The 16,187-nt window shown below is 33.3% G+C and overlaps 1 protein-coding gene across 2 annotated transcripts in view; it reads left to right on the top strand.

The window, feature by feature from the left end:
• Window positions 1–16,187, top strand: part of LRRC7 (leucine rich repeat containing 7) — a 600,349-nt gene that overhangs the window by 336,063 nt on the left and 248,099 nt on the right. The window lies entirely within an intron of this gene.

The following is a 16,187-nucleotide window of genomic DNA, read 5'->3' as shown; positions in this document are numbered from 1 at the left end:
TTGAAACAAATTTATGGTATTGGAATGCAGATGATGAGATGTTGAGTAAGATTGGTATTTTAATTATCCATAAGAAACACTAGCATTTGAGAAAAATCCCTCAGTTATTTGTCTACATTGACCTGGGCAGATTGGGAGAAACTGGAGATTCCTGGAGAGACAATTATATTGTTAGAGAATGGAGTATTTTCTGAAGAAAAAAGGAAGTTTGTCAAAGAGCAGTTAAGGGGAAATTTTTCTCCAATAGAGGTGAGGAGAGATATTAGTAAGGGTGATTTCTTTATGGATAGAGGGAAAAGGCTATGGATGAGACCAAGAATATAATAGAATGTAAAAAAAAAAAAAAATGAGATACAAGCTTAGAGAGCCTTGTGGTAAAGTTAATGAATAATGTGAGGCCTTTGGTAGAAAGAGTGGAACATCAGGCAATAAATTGTTGAAAGGTAGAACTTTTCTATATTGTAAGTAGCATATGGAAGGGGTAAAAAGGACGAAAAAGCTTTTTCCAAATTCTTGGCCCATAATGTCAGTTTCCTAACAAAAAAATAGATGTTGCCAACCTCTAACAACCATGTCCTTGATTTGAGTCATTTCATACAGGATATAGATGACGAATTGTTCTCAATTCTAATTATGTAATCCTAACAGCTCATCTTTTTTAGGAATTGTGGTCTTTGGGAGTGGAAGTCAAATTTTGAATTATATTGTTAAGATGTTTAAAGTCTGTAGTCATATTGGATTTGTCTCTGAATTTCTGTCATATTTTTAACTTTCAAACAGATGAATAAATATGACTAATTTCATCAAAATTGCTAAATGCTAAAAGCATTAAATAGTGTGGGAAGTCATCAAAAAGTTACACGACAGAAAAATCAATTTAAATAGTGTACTAGTTTTTTTAAGTTAAGGGATTTTAAAGATATTATTTATATACAGTAGAATTCATTCTTTTTAGGTGTATAGTTCAATGAGTTTGGGAAAATGTATACAGCTATGTAACTACCAACATAACCAAGATATATAATATTTCCATCACCCCAAAAAGTTCCCTCAACCCCTATTATCCACTGATGTGATTTCTGTCTTCCTAGTTTTGCCTTTTCTAAAATGTCCTATAAATGGATCATACTTTTGCATCTGACTTTTACTTAACACAATGATTTTGAGATTGATCTATGTTGTTTCATGAATCAGTACTTCATTCCTTTTATTGCTAGATAGTACCCCATTATATAGAAATATACAAATACTACAGTGAGATACACATCCACTAGATTGGATCCAACATTAGATTGTTTCCCATTTGGGTTATAATTAATAAAGTGATAGAGACATTTAAGTAACAGGTATCTGTATGAACATGTTTTCTTTGCCTAGGAATTATTTTTTAGATAGTATAGTAAGTGTATTTTTAAGCTTATAAGAAACTTCTAAACTCTTTTCCAAAATAGCTGTTCCATTTTGCATTCCCACCAGCAATTTATGAGTGTTTCTATTGTTCCTCATCTTTGTCAGAATTTGGTAATATCAGTTTTGGATTTTTTGGCATTCTTTTTTAGCCAGTGTAGTAGATGTGGTATCTCATTGTGGCATTTCACTATAGTTTCAATTAGAATTTTTAATATCTACTTAGCATCTCTTCATGTACTTACTTCCAATCTGTTTCCCTTCCTTTGTATTAAAATCTTTGCCCATTTTTATTGATGTGTTTTTATTATTGAATTATAAAAATTCTTTATATATTCTGGATACAAGTCATTTATCAGATATTTGTTTGAAAGTATTTTCTCATAACCTGTGGCTTATCTTTTCAATTTTTAAATACTGCCCTTTAAAAAGCAGAAGCTTTAGATTTTGATGAAATCCTTTTTTTTTTTTTTCATGTGGCTCATGTTTCTTGTGTTGTGTCTAAGAAATCTTTGTTAAACTTACGGTCATAAAAATTTTCCCATGTACTTTCCTCTAGAACTTTTATGATTTAGGTTTTGTATTTAGCTCTATGACTCATTTAAAGTTGATTTTTATTGCACAGTGGGTTGGCTTTAAAACAAGAATTTATTGTCTCACAGTTTGGAGGTTACAAGTCCAAAATCAAGGTATTGGAAAGGCTGTGCTTTCTCCCAGAATTGGTGATGTTCTGGTGATAACAGCGCCCTGTCACTTAGCAATATAATAGTCTCCTTTTCTGGCTTTCCTTGAATGATTGCTTCCAAATTTCTTCTCTAAATAAGGCCTCTACTAAGACAGATTAAGATCCACCCTGATTGGCTACACCTAAATAGGATCATAAAAGGTCTTATTCACAAATAACTCTGCACTTTAGCTGCTAATACCTCTTCAAAGGGTTCTATTTGCAAAGGGGTTCACACCCACAGGAACGTGAAGATTTTGCCGGGTATTTTATTCCATCTACTGTAACATGAAGAAGTTTCCTAATATGTTTCTTATTTACTTTTAAGCCCTCACTAGAAGCATCATTCAAATCTAAATTCCTACCAACTATCTTTCTAAGAAGATTTTGACTTTCTACATCATACTTTTTAACATTCACCTAGTTTCTGACCACTCTCTGGGTTCCAAAGCCTTTCTACATCTTTAGGTGTTTGTTGCAGCAGAACTCTGCTTCCAGTAACCAAAATTTGCATTAGTTTTCCAATGCTGTGTAACAGAAAATCACCACAAATTTAGCAGCTTAAAACAACACATAATTATTTTCTTGTAGTTTCTGTGGGCCAGGAATCTAGGCATAACTTAGCTGGGTCCCCCTGCTTCAAGATTTTATCAGGCTATAATCAAGGTGTGTACTCCTCTGGAGTCTCAACTGCAGAATATACTTTCAAGCTCATTAGTGTTGTCGGCAGAGTTCATTTCCTTGCAGTTATAGGGTTAAGGGTACAGGCTTTTTGCTGGCTGTCAGTGGAAGGCTGCTTTCAGGTCCTAGAGGCTACCTGTAGTGCCTTGCCAGGTGATGCTCTTCATAGGCAATTCACAACATACCTGATTGCTTCTTCTAGGCCAGCAGGAGAGTGAGAATGAGTGACATCCTATCATGATTGCCACATTCCGTGGATTAGAAACAAGTCACAGGAACCACCATTATTCAAGGGGAAAGTACTATACGGGACATGAACACCAGACCGTTAGGATCATGGAGACCAACTTAAAATCTGTCCACTACACATTCTTTTTCTGGTTTGCTGAGTTTTTATTATGAATGGATGTTGAAATTTGTTGATGATTTTTTAAACATCTATTGTTATGATCATACGGGTTTTTTCTTTAGTCTGATTATTGGTAAATTACTTTGATTGATTATTGAAGGTTGATCCAACTCTGCATTCCAAGGGAAAATCTTACTTGTCCATGAATTACTACCTTTTTTACATATTGAGGGCTTTGATTTTCTAAGATTTTGTTAAGGAATTTCCCATCTATATTCATGAACTATATTGTTCTGAAGTTGTCTTTTTTGGTATCAGCATAAATCTGGCTTCATAAAATAAGCTCAGCAAGTTCCCTTCTTTGTTGTTTTCTACAAGACTGCATAAGATTGGAATTATCTCTTCCTTAACTATTTGGTAGAATTTACCAGTGAAATCATCTGAGCCTGGAATTTCCTTTAGGGGAAAGTTTTTTTAACATAAAATTGAATTTTAAATAGCTACAGGCTATTCAAATTACCCATTTCCTCTGGAGGGACATTTGGTAGTTTATGTTTTTGTGGAATGTGCCCATTTCATATGTTATTAAATTTATTGACACATCGTTTTTCATAATATTCCTTTATTGTTACTTATTACATCTGCAAGTTCTTTAGTGATGCCTTTGCTTTCATTCTTAAGATTAGTATTGTGTGTTTTCTCTCTTTATTTCTTGATCATTCTGGTTGGAGGGTTAGCAATTTTATTGATTTTTTGGGAACAGATTCTGGTTTCATTGATTTTTTTCTGTCAATGAGCAGTCATATTTTAAAAGGAATCTTTTTTTTTCTGAGCAATATTTCTCAACAACAGGTTTTAAATATTCAAAAGATGATGTTATAAACAGATGTGCTGTCATCCAGGCTTTGTTGTTCCATTAATAGAGCGTTGGGAGAGTGGGAGAGTAGATTTAGTGTCATTCTTCAGGGCGCTAGGATTTTCAAAATGCTACATGAGCATTGGATTCAGCTGCATTAACCCGTAACAAGAGAGTCAGCCTGTCCTTTGACGCTTTGAAGCCAGGCACTGACTGCTCTCTCACGAAGAAAGTGCTAGATGACATCTTCCAATAGAAAGTTGTTTCATCTGTATTGAAAATCAATTGTTTAATGTAGCCATCTTCATCACTTATCTTAGCTAAGTCTTCTGGATAATTGGCTGCAGTTTCTATGTCAGCACTTGCTGCTTCACCTTGCACTTTTATATTATGGAGATGTCTTCTTTCTTTAAACCTCATGAACCAACTTCTGGTATCTTCAAACTCTTCTTCTGTAGCTTCCTCACTCACCTCTCTCAACCTTCTTAGAATTTAAGAGAGTTAGGACTTGGCTCTGGATTAGGTTTGGCATAAGGGAATGTTATGGCTGGTTTGATCTTCAAAGTATCCAGATCGCTAAAGCTTTCTCCATATGAGCAAAACGGCTGTTTTGCTTTTGTATCATTCATGTGTTCACTGGAGTGCACTTATAATTTTTTTCGAGAACTTTTCCTTGTATTCAAAACTTGGCCAACTGGTGTAACAGGCCTATCTTTCTTTCAGCTTGTTTTAGGCTTTCAATGTGCCTTTCTCATTAGCTTTTGATTTAAAGCGAGAAATGTGTGACTCTTCCTTTCACTTGACACTCAGAGACCACTGTAGAGTTGTTAATTGATCTACTTTCAGTATTGTGTCTCAGGAAACAGGGAGGCCTGAGGAGAGGGGCAGAGACAGGGGAACAGCCAGTTGGTGGAGCAGTCAGTACATCTATTGATGCAATGTGAAAAGTGCAATTAAGTGAAGCACAATAAAACAAGGCATGCCTTATTGCATTTCATGGATTCGGTGAAATGCAGAAACAGATTGAAGGTTTCTGACAACCCTGCATTGAGCAAGTCTATTGGTGCCATTTTTCCAACAGCATATGGTCATCTCATGTTTCTGTGTTATATTTTAGTTATGGTATATACATTGTGTTTTTAGATATAATGCTAAAGCACACTGTATAGACTACAATGTAGTGTAAACTAAACTTTTATTTGCACTGGGAAACCAAAAAATTTGTGGGACCTGCTTTAATTTCAGTATTTGCTTTATTGTAGTAGTCTGGAACCAAACCCACTGTATCTCTGAGATGTGCCAGTACTCAAATGTGAAACGCAAGGACCAACATTTACTGAGAACCTATCATTTCTCAGGCTTTAAGATACATTATTACATTTTAATATTTATATAAACGTTATGACATAGACAAATATTATTCACTTTGTAAAGTTAGGAATTCACAAAGCTGGAATTTGAATTCTTGTTTTTTTTTTTCATTTTATTTCACCAATTCTGAAGAAGTATTTTGATTTTGTTTAAACTGAAAGATATATTCTGAAAAAATGTGAGACATTCCTAATGCTCAGCAATAAGAAAATTGCTAATAAATTATGGTGTATCTACTGCATGGATATGAAGGTCAAATATGTGTTTCTGTTTGCCCAAGTCATTCTCATTTATATCTCTTGATATATCATAATTAATAATTGCTCCCCTTTAATTTTCAAAAGTGTCCCAGCTTGAATGATAGATTATGTAGTCATTCTAGTTACATAGCAAAATTGAAAGACAATTATAAAATATAGTGAGAAATTATGATACCAGTATACAGCCCTGTTAAAAAATTAATTAGAAATTAATTAGAAAGAAATACATGAAATAGTAATTATAGTTGTGTTAAGGAGATGGAATTATGAGTAGTGTTTTCTTTTCTCTTTATTATCCCAATGTCTTATAATATTGTGTATTAATTTTATAATTTTAAGCTCTATAATTATAAATCATAATTGATATGAAATACCTCTCCAGTTAGAGCAGACAGTTTTACATTGGTTTCTTATTTGCAACTTGTAAAACCTGTGATTTCATGTAGTTTAATTGTTCTGTTTTAGGTCAGATGCCTATTTCATGTTTTCATTTTATTTCTCAAGGAAATGTAATTAGAAAAGAAAAAGCATTAAAACAAGGATGCCTGCTGCAAATCCTAACATTGAAGTTAGTAATAATAAAAGTATTTAAAATAGTATTCTAGTTTATTTTGAAAGATCAGAATAAAAATACCAGGGTAAAGTAATATAATTGTTCCCATTTACTGAGTTCTTACTGTATGACAGGTAATCATTTAATCATTGGAGAAACCTGAGAAGTGGGTAATAGTATCTCCATTTTATAGATAAAGGGACTGAGTCTTACAGAGTTAAGTTCACAGAGAAAATAACTGGAAGCATATGGGTTCTAATCCAGGTCTTCTGATATCAAGGCCCATATGTTTAATCATTATACTATATGGGTTTTTCGTTCTATTATCCTTCCTCGGATGCATTTTGAATGTATGTCTTTTAGTTTAAGACATTAAAAAACTTAAGAGTTTATTTAATAGGGGGAAATAATTTAACAATATATAAAACATTTTCTTTGATTTATTTTTTAAACAAGTCAAATATGGACCACCACCAGTTATTTTAGTATAGTAAAATCATCTCATTACTGAGCACTCCTTTACCTATCATAAAATGTTGGGTTTTATTTAATAAGAGAATGGAGGAGGATAAATACAAGCCATGATTTTCATTTTCATCAGGTTGATCTGTCTTGTAGAAATATCTTCTTCACAGGTCCTCACACGTACTTCTGGAAATGGCAATATTGACAAGCGCGACCACTGTCCCTGGCAGAAACTACAAAATTGTTCCACAAAATTCATAATATAAAAGACTGAAGATATTTTTTAGCAGAGTTAATTGACTATATATTTTTAAGTAATATCTAATCCATTTTTATTGTCTTTTGTCTTCAAACACAATACTGCATTGTTTTAGGTGATTACAAAAACAGAAAGAAATCATGTCTCTTTTCCTCAAAGAATTTATAATTTATCTCAGGGGTAGAAAATGCCCAACACTTGTGCAACCAGAATTAGTATAAGTATTCTGTTAACTCTATGAACGAAATTCTATATGGAGAAGGAAGGAAAAGAGAGTAATTTTGAATTTAAGTAAAAAATAATCATTCAATAAATTCTTGTTAAAGTAAATTGAAATAAATATATAGATGCTAAATATAAATATAACCTTAAGTCTACAATTTTATAAAGAAAATTTCAATATGAAATATTGGCACATCTTTGTTTGTAACCAGACTAGAAAATTATTATCTTACTTTGCATCTGGCTTTTTATATAACTTTTTATTTTTTGGCATGGGCAGGCATTGGGAACTGAACCCGTGTCTCTGACATAGCGGGCGAGAACTCTGCCTGCTGAACCACTGTGGCCCACCCTATATAATTTATTTTTGACAGTCCAATTAGGCATTGGAATCTACAAAACACAGTCAAACCTTAAATCTTCAGAGAAATATTCTATATCATAAGTCATATTCTCCTACAGTGTAGGTTTGCCAGAGAAGCATCAATAAAGATTTTTTTTTTTTTAATTTGAGAAGTCGTGGGTTTACAGAACAATCATGTGGAAAGCACAGGATTCCCTTATACCATCCTACCACCAACACTTTGCTTTGGTGTGGAACATTTGTTTACAATTGATGTTATTTTGTCATTGTACTTTTAACTAAAGTCCATGGTTTAACTTAGTGTTCACTGGTGGTGTAGTGTAGTTCTATGAATTTTTTTTAAAGTTTTATTCTGTTACCATATATACAATATGACATTTTAATCGTGTTCAGAAAAATATATATACATATATTTCAGTACAATTAATTACGCTTGCAGTATTGTGCTGCCATTGCCACCATCCATTACCAAAAGAATTTCATCATTACGAGTTAGAAACAAGTACATTTCAGCCCTAACTTCCAATTCCCTATCACTACCCCATACCCTGGTAACCTATAGTCTAGATTCTCACTCCTTGAGTTTGTGTATTCTAATATTTCAAAACAGTGATACCATACAATATTTCCTTTAGCGTCTGACTTATTTCACTCAGAATAATGACCTGAAGGTTTATTCATGTTGTCCTATGCTTCAGAACTTCATTCCTTCCTACTGCTGAATTATATTCCATTTTATGTATTTATCACATTTTGTTTATACATTCATCAGTTGATGGACTCTCTGGTTGTTTCCATCCCCTGGTAATTGTGAATAATGCTGCTATGAACATCAGTGTGCAAGTGCCTGTTTGTATCCTTGTTTCAGATCTTCTGAGTATATACTGAAGACCAAGATTGCCACATCATAAAGCAATGATGTGGTTTTCTGAGGAACTGCCAAACCATCTTCCACAGTGGCTGTACATTCCCTCCATCAATGAATGAGTGTTTCTATTTTTCTGCATCCTCTCGGACATGTGATATTTTCCATTTTATTTTAATAGCATCCATTCTAATGGGTATAGAATATATCTCATTGTGGTTTTGATTTGTATTTCTAAGATGGCTACTGATGTTGAGCATTTTTCATGTGCTTTCTGGTTATTTGTCTGTCTTCTTTAGAGAGATGTCTGTTCAAGTATTGTGCCCATTTTTATGTTGGGTTATTTTGTCTTTTCATTGTTAAGTTGAAGGATTTCTTTATATATTCTGGGTAGTAATCCTTTATCAGATATGTGGTTTCCAAATATTTTCTCCTATGGTGCAGTTTCTCAGTTTTCTTTCATGATAAAGTCCTTTGAGGAACGAACGTTTTCAATTTTGATAAGATGCCATTTATCATTTTTTTCTTTTGTTACTTATGGTTTGGGATAAATCTGATAATATATTGCCTAGCACATGATCCTGAAGATGCTTCCCTACATTTTCCCCTAGAAATTTGATGGTTCTGGCTCTTATATTTAAATCTTTGACTCATTTTGATTTGACTTTGCAAATGGTGTAAGGTAGTGGTTCTCCTTCTTACAAGTGGAGATCCAGTTTCTTAGCCCCATTTGTTAAGTTCTTTCCCAATTGAGTAGTCTTTGCCACATTGTCAAAAATCATTTGGCCATAAATGTGTGGGTTGATTTCTGAGCTCTCAATTCTACTTCATTGGTTTATATGTCTGTGCCAGTACCATGTTGTTTTGATTACTGTGGCTTTGTTATTAGTTTTAAAATCAGGAAGTGTGAGTCTTCCAACTTCAGTCTTCTTTATCAAGATGCCTTTAGCAATTTGGTGCCTTTATCCTTCCATCTAAATTTGATGATTGGCTTTTCCATTTCTGCAAAGAAGGTTGTTGGAATTTTTATTGCGGTTGCATGTTATCTATAAATTGCCTTAGTTAGCATTGACATCTTAACGATGTTTATTCTTCCAATCCACAAGCATGGAATATCTTCCCATTTATTTGTCTTTAATTTATTTTAGCAACTTTTAAAAAAAATTTTTCTGAGTATAAACCTTTATATCCTTGGTTAGATTTATTCCTAGATATTTAATTCATTTTGGTTAAATTTATTCCTAGATATTTGATTCGTTTTGTTACTATAGTTAGTGGAATTTATTTTCTCGATTTCTTCTTCTTATTGTTCATTGCTTGTGTATAGAACATTACTGATATTTGGGTGTCGATCTTATATATTACCACTTTGCTGAATCCTCAATTAGCTTTACTGTGGATTTTTCAGAATTTTCTTTAAAAAGCATCATATCATCTGCAAATAGGGAAAGTTTTACTTCTTCCTTTCCAATTTAGATGTCTTTTATTTCTTTATCTTGCCTAAGTACTCTAGCAAGAACTTCCAGTACAATGTTGAAAAACAGTGGTGACAGTTGGCATTCTTTTCTTGTTCCTGATCTCAGAGGGAAAGCTGTTAGTTCTTCATTGTTATATAGGATTTTAGCTGTAGGCTTTTCAAATATGTCCTTTATCCTTTTTTAGGTTGTTTCTTTCTATTGCTACTGTTCTAAATGTTTCTTACCAAGAAAAAGTGCTATATTTTGTCAAGTTCATTTTCTGTATCAATTGAGATGACCACGTTTTTCCCCATCATTCTGTTAGTATAGTATATTACATTAATTGATTTTCTTACGTTGAACCACATTTACAGAAATGAGATAAATCCCACTTGATCATGGTGTATAATTCTTTTAAAATGCTATTGGATTCCATTAGCAAATATTTTGTTGAGATTTTTGCATCTATATTCAAAAGAGATATTTATGTATAATTTTCCTGTGGTATATTTATCTAATTTTGGTATGAGGGTGAAGTTGACCTCATAGAATGAGTTAGGGAATGTTCCCTCCTCTTCAATTTTTTTGAAAGAGTTTGAAGAGAGTTTGTGCTAAGTTTTCTTGGAATATTTTGTAGAATTCCCCTGTGAAGCCATCTGGTCCTAGGTTTCCTTTGTTGGAATGTTTTTGATTACTGATAAAATGTCTTTACTAGTTTGTTGAGATTTTCTGTTTCTTCTTGAGTCAGTGTAGGTAGTTTTGTGTTTCTAAGAATTTGTCCATTCATGTTGGTTATTAAATAATTGGCATGTGGTTGTTCATTAACTTTTTTTTTCTAGGTTTTCACATTTATAGGCATAAAGTTGTTCACTGTTGTCATCTCTGGCTGTTTTAAAAATATCTAATGTTCGTTTCTATTACTGACATTGTTGATTTGTACCTCCCCCCTCAATAAGAATTTCTGGAATTTTTTTCTATTTTGTAATTTTTTTCAATTTTATAATGAATTAATGTAATTATTTCATTAATTTCTTCTATTTGTTTTATTTCTTCCTACTTCATTTAAACTTTAAGTGTTTATTTTTTAGCTTTTTGAAATGAATGTCCTCATTTTAATTTTTAAATAATAAAATTGTTTTTTTAAATAAAAAAATTTTTTTTGCCTTTTAATGAAAATCTTTAGTTGCAGCCTACAAAGTTTAGTTTTGTTCAGTTCAGAATATTTTGTAGTTTCTGTGATGATTTCTTTGATTTATGGTTTATTGTGAAATGTATTTCTGAGTTTTTAAACCCAAGTTTATCATCCATCTACTGTTTGCTAACTTCTTATTTTCTTTCATTATGGTCAGTGATTGTGGTCTGTAGATCTTAAATGATACTTCGAAATTTGTTGGCATCCAATTTGTGGCCAATTTTTGTGAACATCCCTGTGTATTTAAAATGTATATTATATACTTGTTCTCTCTCTGTTAGGCCAAATTTGTTAATTTTGTAATGTAAATTTAAATTTTTTATGTCCTTATTTTTTTATGTATTCTATTCTTTCTAATAGAAATGTCCTACTATCTTCTATGATGACAGACTAACAGATGTGATTATAATTTACTGAACTATAGCTTATTCATGCCTATTAACTTTCTGATCTGTTGGAACATAGCTGAAGCTAACACTTGTAACTGCTGTAACTCGCTGAACAGTAACCCAGAGGTGGATACTTGCTTTGTAATATAACTGAATCATCCCAGGATAATCTTGGGACCCTCTACTCACCCCTTATCTTGTCTTGAAACTTAGTAGTTGATACTGAAAGTCATGCCCATCATTGCGTTAAGACTGCCGTTTTCTTACCTACGCCCTGTGACTAACTATGTAATCTCCCTGTGCATACTCAACCAGAAGGCCACCTCTAACCTCGTCACCTTGAGCCACTGAACTCATTATCATAAACTCACCTCTGAGAAAACGCTATAAAACTCAGACTTTCTCTGGTTCAGGGAGACAGCTCTGAGGCCTGGATGCCATCTGTCCCCTTAAGTTGCACTCTGCAAAAAGCTCTTTCTGTCTTTGAAACCTCAGTGTCACAGGATTGGTTTTTGGGCACATAGGACAGTGCACCCATGTTTGTCTGGTAACAGTTCCTTTTTCTCCTTTCCTAACTTCTGTTAAACTGATAGGATTCTCTTTACTCCCAAATATTTCCTCTGCTACTTTGGCAGCTATTTATTTGTACTTCTGTTCTTTTAGTGGATAAGTTATGTTGTTAAATTCACATTTCAACTCAAATTTCCTGAAAATTTAAATTTATTTTGTTTCTATCCTCCTCCCAAATGCAACAATAAACTTAATATACACACTAAACATTGCCATCTTGTTAATACCCAAATATTAAATAAAAACAGTTATGGTAACAGCTAGTTTTCTTACTGTGTTAGTTTTGTTTTGCTGCCACAACAAATACCACAAACTTACTGGCTAAAACCGGTTTATTAATGAACCGGTAGTTCATTAACTTTTCATAGTATCCTCCCCTTAAAGTCCTTATAGTTCAGGGGTTGGTGGTAATGCCTCCATTTCATTTCTGATTACCATTATTTTTATCCTCTTTTTTTTCTTTGTCAGTCTAGCTAAAGGTTCATTGATTTTATGGATGTTTATTGTTTTCTGTTTCATTTATCTCTATTCTAATTCTTGTTATTTCCTCTCTTCTGCTCACTTTAGTTTTAATTTGCCCTTTTTTTTCTACTTTTGAGGCTAGGTCTCTGATGTGAAGTCTTTCTTCTTTTTAAATGTAAGCATTTAGTTATAAATTTCCCTCTCCACACTGCTTATGCTGCATCCCATAAATTTTTTTTTTTTTTATTTTTTTTTTTTTTAAGGAAAGACAGAGAGAAGGAAGGAAGGATAGAAGGAAGGAAGGAAGGAAGAAAGGGAAACATCTCCAAACATTTTCTTGCTTTATTGTATTTTGTTTTTCCGTTTTTGTTACATGGGCTGGGGCCGGGAATCGAACCGAGGTCCTCCGGCATAGCAGGCAAGCACTTTGCCCGCTGAGCCACCGCGGCCCGCCCCCCATAAATTTTTATATGTTCTATTTTTAGTTTTTATTTGCCTCAAGATATTTCATAATTTTAATATTGTTTTCCCTTTAACCCATTTTTTTAGCATATGTTGTGCAATATCCACATATTTATAAACTTTCTATTTCTCCTTCTGTTATTCATTTCTAACTCTATTCCATTGTTTGGAAAATATACACTGTATGATTTCAGTATTTTTAAATATATTGAGTCTTGGTTTGTGACCCAATATATGGTCTATCCTGGAAAATGATCCATGTATATGCAAGAATAAATAGTATTCTGTTTTGTTGGATGCAGTGTTTCATACATGTCTGATAGGCTTAGTTGGTTTAGTGTGTCATTCAAGTCTTGTAATTCCTTAGTTATCTTCTGACTAGATGTGCTACCATCATTGAGAGTGGTGTGTTAAAGTCTCCTACTGTTAATGTAGAACCATCAACTTCTCCCTTTTCAGTATTTGCTTCATATTTATTGGGGCTTTGCCGTTAGGTGCACATATGTATAATTGATACATTTTCCTGATTAATTGTCCCCCTTATTAGTATATAATGATCATCTTTGCCCCCCATGACTGTTTTTTCTTAAAATCTATTTCATCCAATATTAGCATAGCTACCCCAACTCTTGTTTGGTTACTACTTGCACAGAATAGTTTTTACCGTCCTTTCACGTTCAGCCTATGTGTATCTTTGGCTTTAAGGTGATTCTCTTGCAGACAGCATATAGGTCATGCTTTTTTATCAACTCCTCCAATCTCTGCCTTTTGATTGGAGAGTTTAATTCATTTATATTTAAAGTCACTGCTGATAAATCAGGGTTTTACTCTGCCTTTTTGATATTTATTCCTTGTAAGTCTCTGTTAAAGTACTTTTATATTTATTTTTGTGTGTGTGTTGTACCATCTTGAATGTTTTCTCACTTCTATTTGGATGTATTTCTCATCTGTTTTCCTTGTGGTTACCACGGGGTTAAAATTTAACATCTTAAATATAAAGCAATCATATTTGGTTTGATACCAATGTAATTTTAATAGCATAAACATATACTTTTCCTATGCTCCTCCATCTCCTCACCATTTTTTGGTACTTTTTGCCACTTTTATCTTTGTACATTGTATGTCCAAACAACTAGATTTATTGTTGCTTTTTAGGCATTTGCATTTTAACGCCTGTTGGAGGTAAGAAGTAGAGTTATGTACCAAACAATACACTGCAATAATAGTATAATAATAATTTGATAGTAAATATAAAATGGTAATTTGATCATTACTATTTACAAAATGGTCTTATTTCCTTTTGCTGCTTTGAACCACTATCTGGTATCCTTTCTGTTCAGTCTGAAAAACTCCTTTTTGTTCAGTCTGAAAAACTCCTTTTTGCATTGATTGTAGGGCCAGTCTAGTTGTGATGAACTCCCTCAGCTTTTGTTATCTGAGAATATCTTAATTTCTCCCTCATTTTTAAAAGAGTCTCACTAAATATAATATTCTCGGTTGGCAACTCTTTTCTTTCAGCATGTTACATATTTCATCCCACTACTTTCTAGTCTCCATGGTTTCTGATGAGAAAGCAGCACTCGATCTCATTGGAAATCCCTTGTACATAGTACATTGCTCTTCTCTTGCAGCTTTTAGAACTCTCTCCTTGTTCTCTGCATTCAATTATGTAATCAGTATATGATGGGGTGTATTTTTCTTCATGTTTATCCTGTTTAGTGTTCTTGGAGCTTTCTTGGTGTTGCATATTAATGTCTTTTGCTAAGTTTGGGAATTGTTCTGTAATTATTTCTTTGACTATTCCTTCTGTCCCTTTCTTTCTTCTCTTTGTGGTACTACCATAATGCCCAAGGTGAATGCAGTGTGCAGGGTTTTCCATGTCTTTCTGGGTCTCTGTCTTGCCCTGGCCTTTTGCTTGCTAATTGTTTAGAGTTCTGTTATTTACAGAAGTTTGGTTGTCCCAGAGTATCCAGCTCAATAGCTTTTACTCTCCATCATTGTTTCATGCTGCTTTTGCTAGGAGTGAAAATTCTGGGAGGAAAGTCACTCTGGAAAGGACTTTCTCAATTCAATCTTGGGACTCCACATTGGCCTGCCGTGCAAGTGATGGACAGGCACTGTAGATGCCATGCAGAGACAACAATTTACAGTTTTTTATGTAATTTATTTTCCCCTACCTCCTGCTCTTCCCTGTATGCTGTACAGTGTCCTTCTGACCTCTGAAGTTTGCAAATAATTGTTTCAGACAGCTCCTGCCTGTTTAATAGTTGTTTTGGTGAGGCGACTGAGTCCTGGACCTCCCTACTCCATTAAATCTTGAAGAAATATTTTTTCTGTTCAAATAAATAGTGCAATATGATACCATTTAGTGTATGTGTGTATATATATATGTATGTATATATATATATATACACACACACTATATATAGTTCCTATATATAAATAAGGAACTGAGGATTAAGGGAAGTTGGATAGCTCAAACTGTTCCTATAACTTGAAAATTAGATTTTTAAATTCCTTCTTATTCATTAATAGTGCAGTTTTAATGTAAACTATCCCATCAATAGCTTTAGCATTCTTCTAATTTTACAAATGTCATATTAATCTTACTTTTTGAAAATTTATCACCAATTCCTTCTTTGAATAACTACTGAAACCAAAGAAGACATGAAAGTAAAGTACTAGTTAAATTTGGATTCAAATCTGTTTAGCATTTGTAATTACCATAGAAACTCTCGTATTATCAAAATGTTAGTTCTAATGTTAAAAAAAGAGAGAGAAATAAGCTATCACAGATTATTTTTAATCCTAGGTGATTAAGTTCTGACCTTTAATATGAGTGTTATGAGACAAAGGCTTTGGATTCTTCTACCCTAAGTGCTCAAATGACCAATTCCTGAGACACTGGAGTTTCAAAGAGAGAAAATGTTTATTGCTAGGCACACAGCAGGAAATCAGGTGGCCTGTTGGCCAAAAAAATCTCTTTCCTCAAACTGCAGTAATTCTGATAGATTTATAGCACTAAAAGATGAGCAGGTTTTAGTATAATGAACACAGTGACCCCAGCTGATGTAATTAGAGGTGATTTAATTATTGAGCATGCTTAGTTACAGAGTAGCTTCTTAATAAATAAGAAAATGGCGGCCTTAATATGATGATGGGCATGCTTTTTAGTATTATAATGAGGTAAAGCTGAGTTATGGGTTAAAATCTAAACTCCTGCTCATGTCAGGCAGGCCCACTTTGGTTAGATCCAGTCTCGGTCATCAAGATAACTTT

This window comes from Tamandua tetradactyla, chromosome 11 (assembly GCF_023851605.1).
Source record: "Tamandua tetradactyla isolate mTamTet1 chromosome 11, mTamTet1.pri, whole genome shotgun sequence".
Classification (NCBI taxonomy): Eukaryota; Metazoa; Chordata; class Mammalia; order Pilosa; family Myrmecophagidae; genus Tamandua; species Tamandua tetradactyla.
Note: the sequence above shows the minus strand (reverse complement) of the source record. Positions and strands in the feature narration are given on the sequence as shown.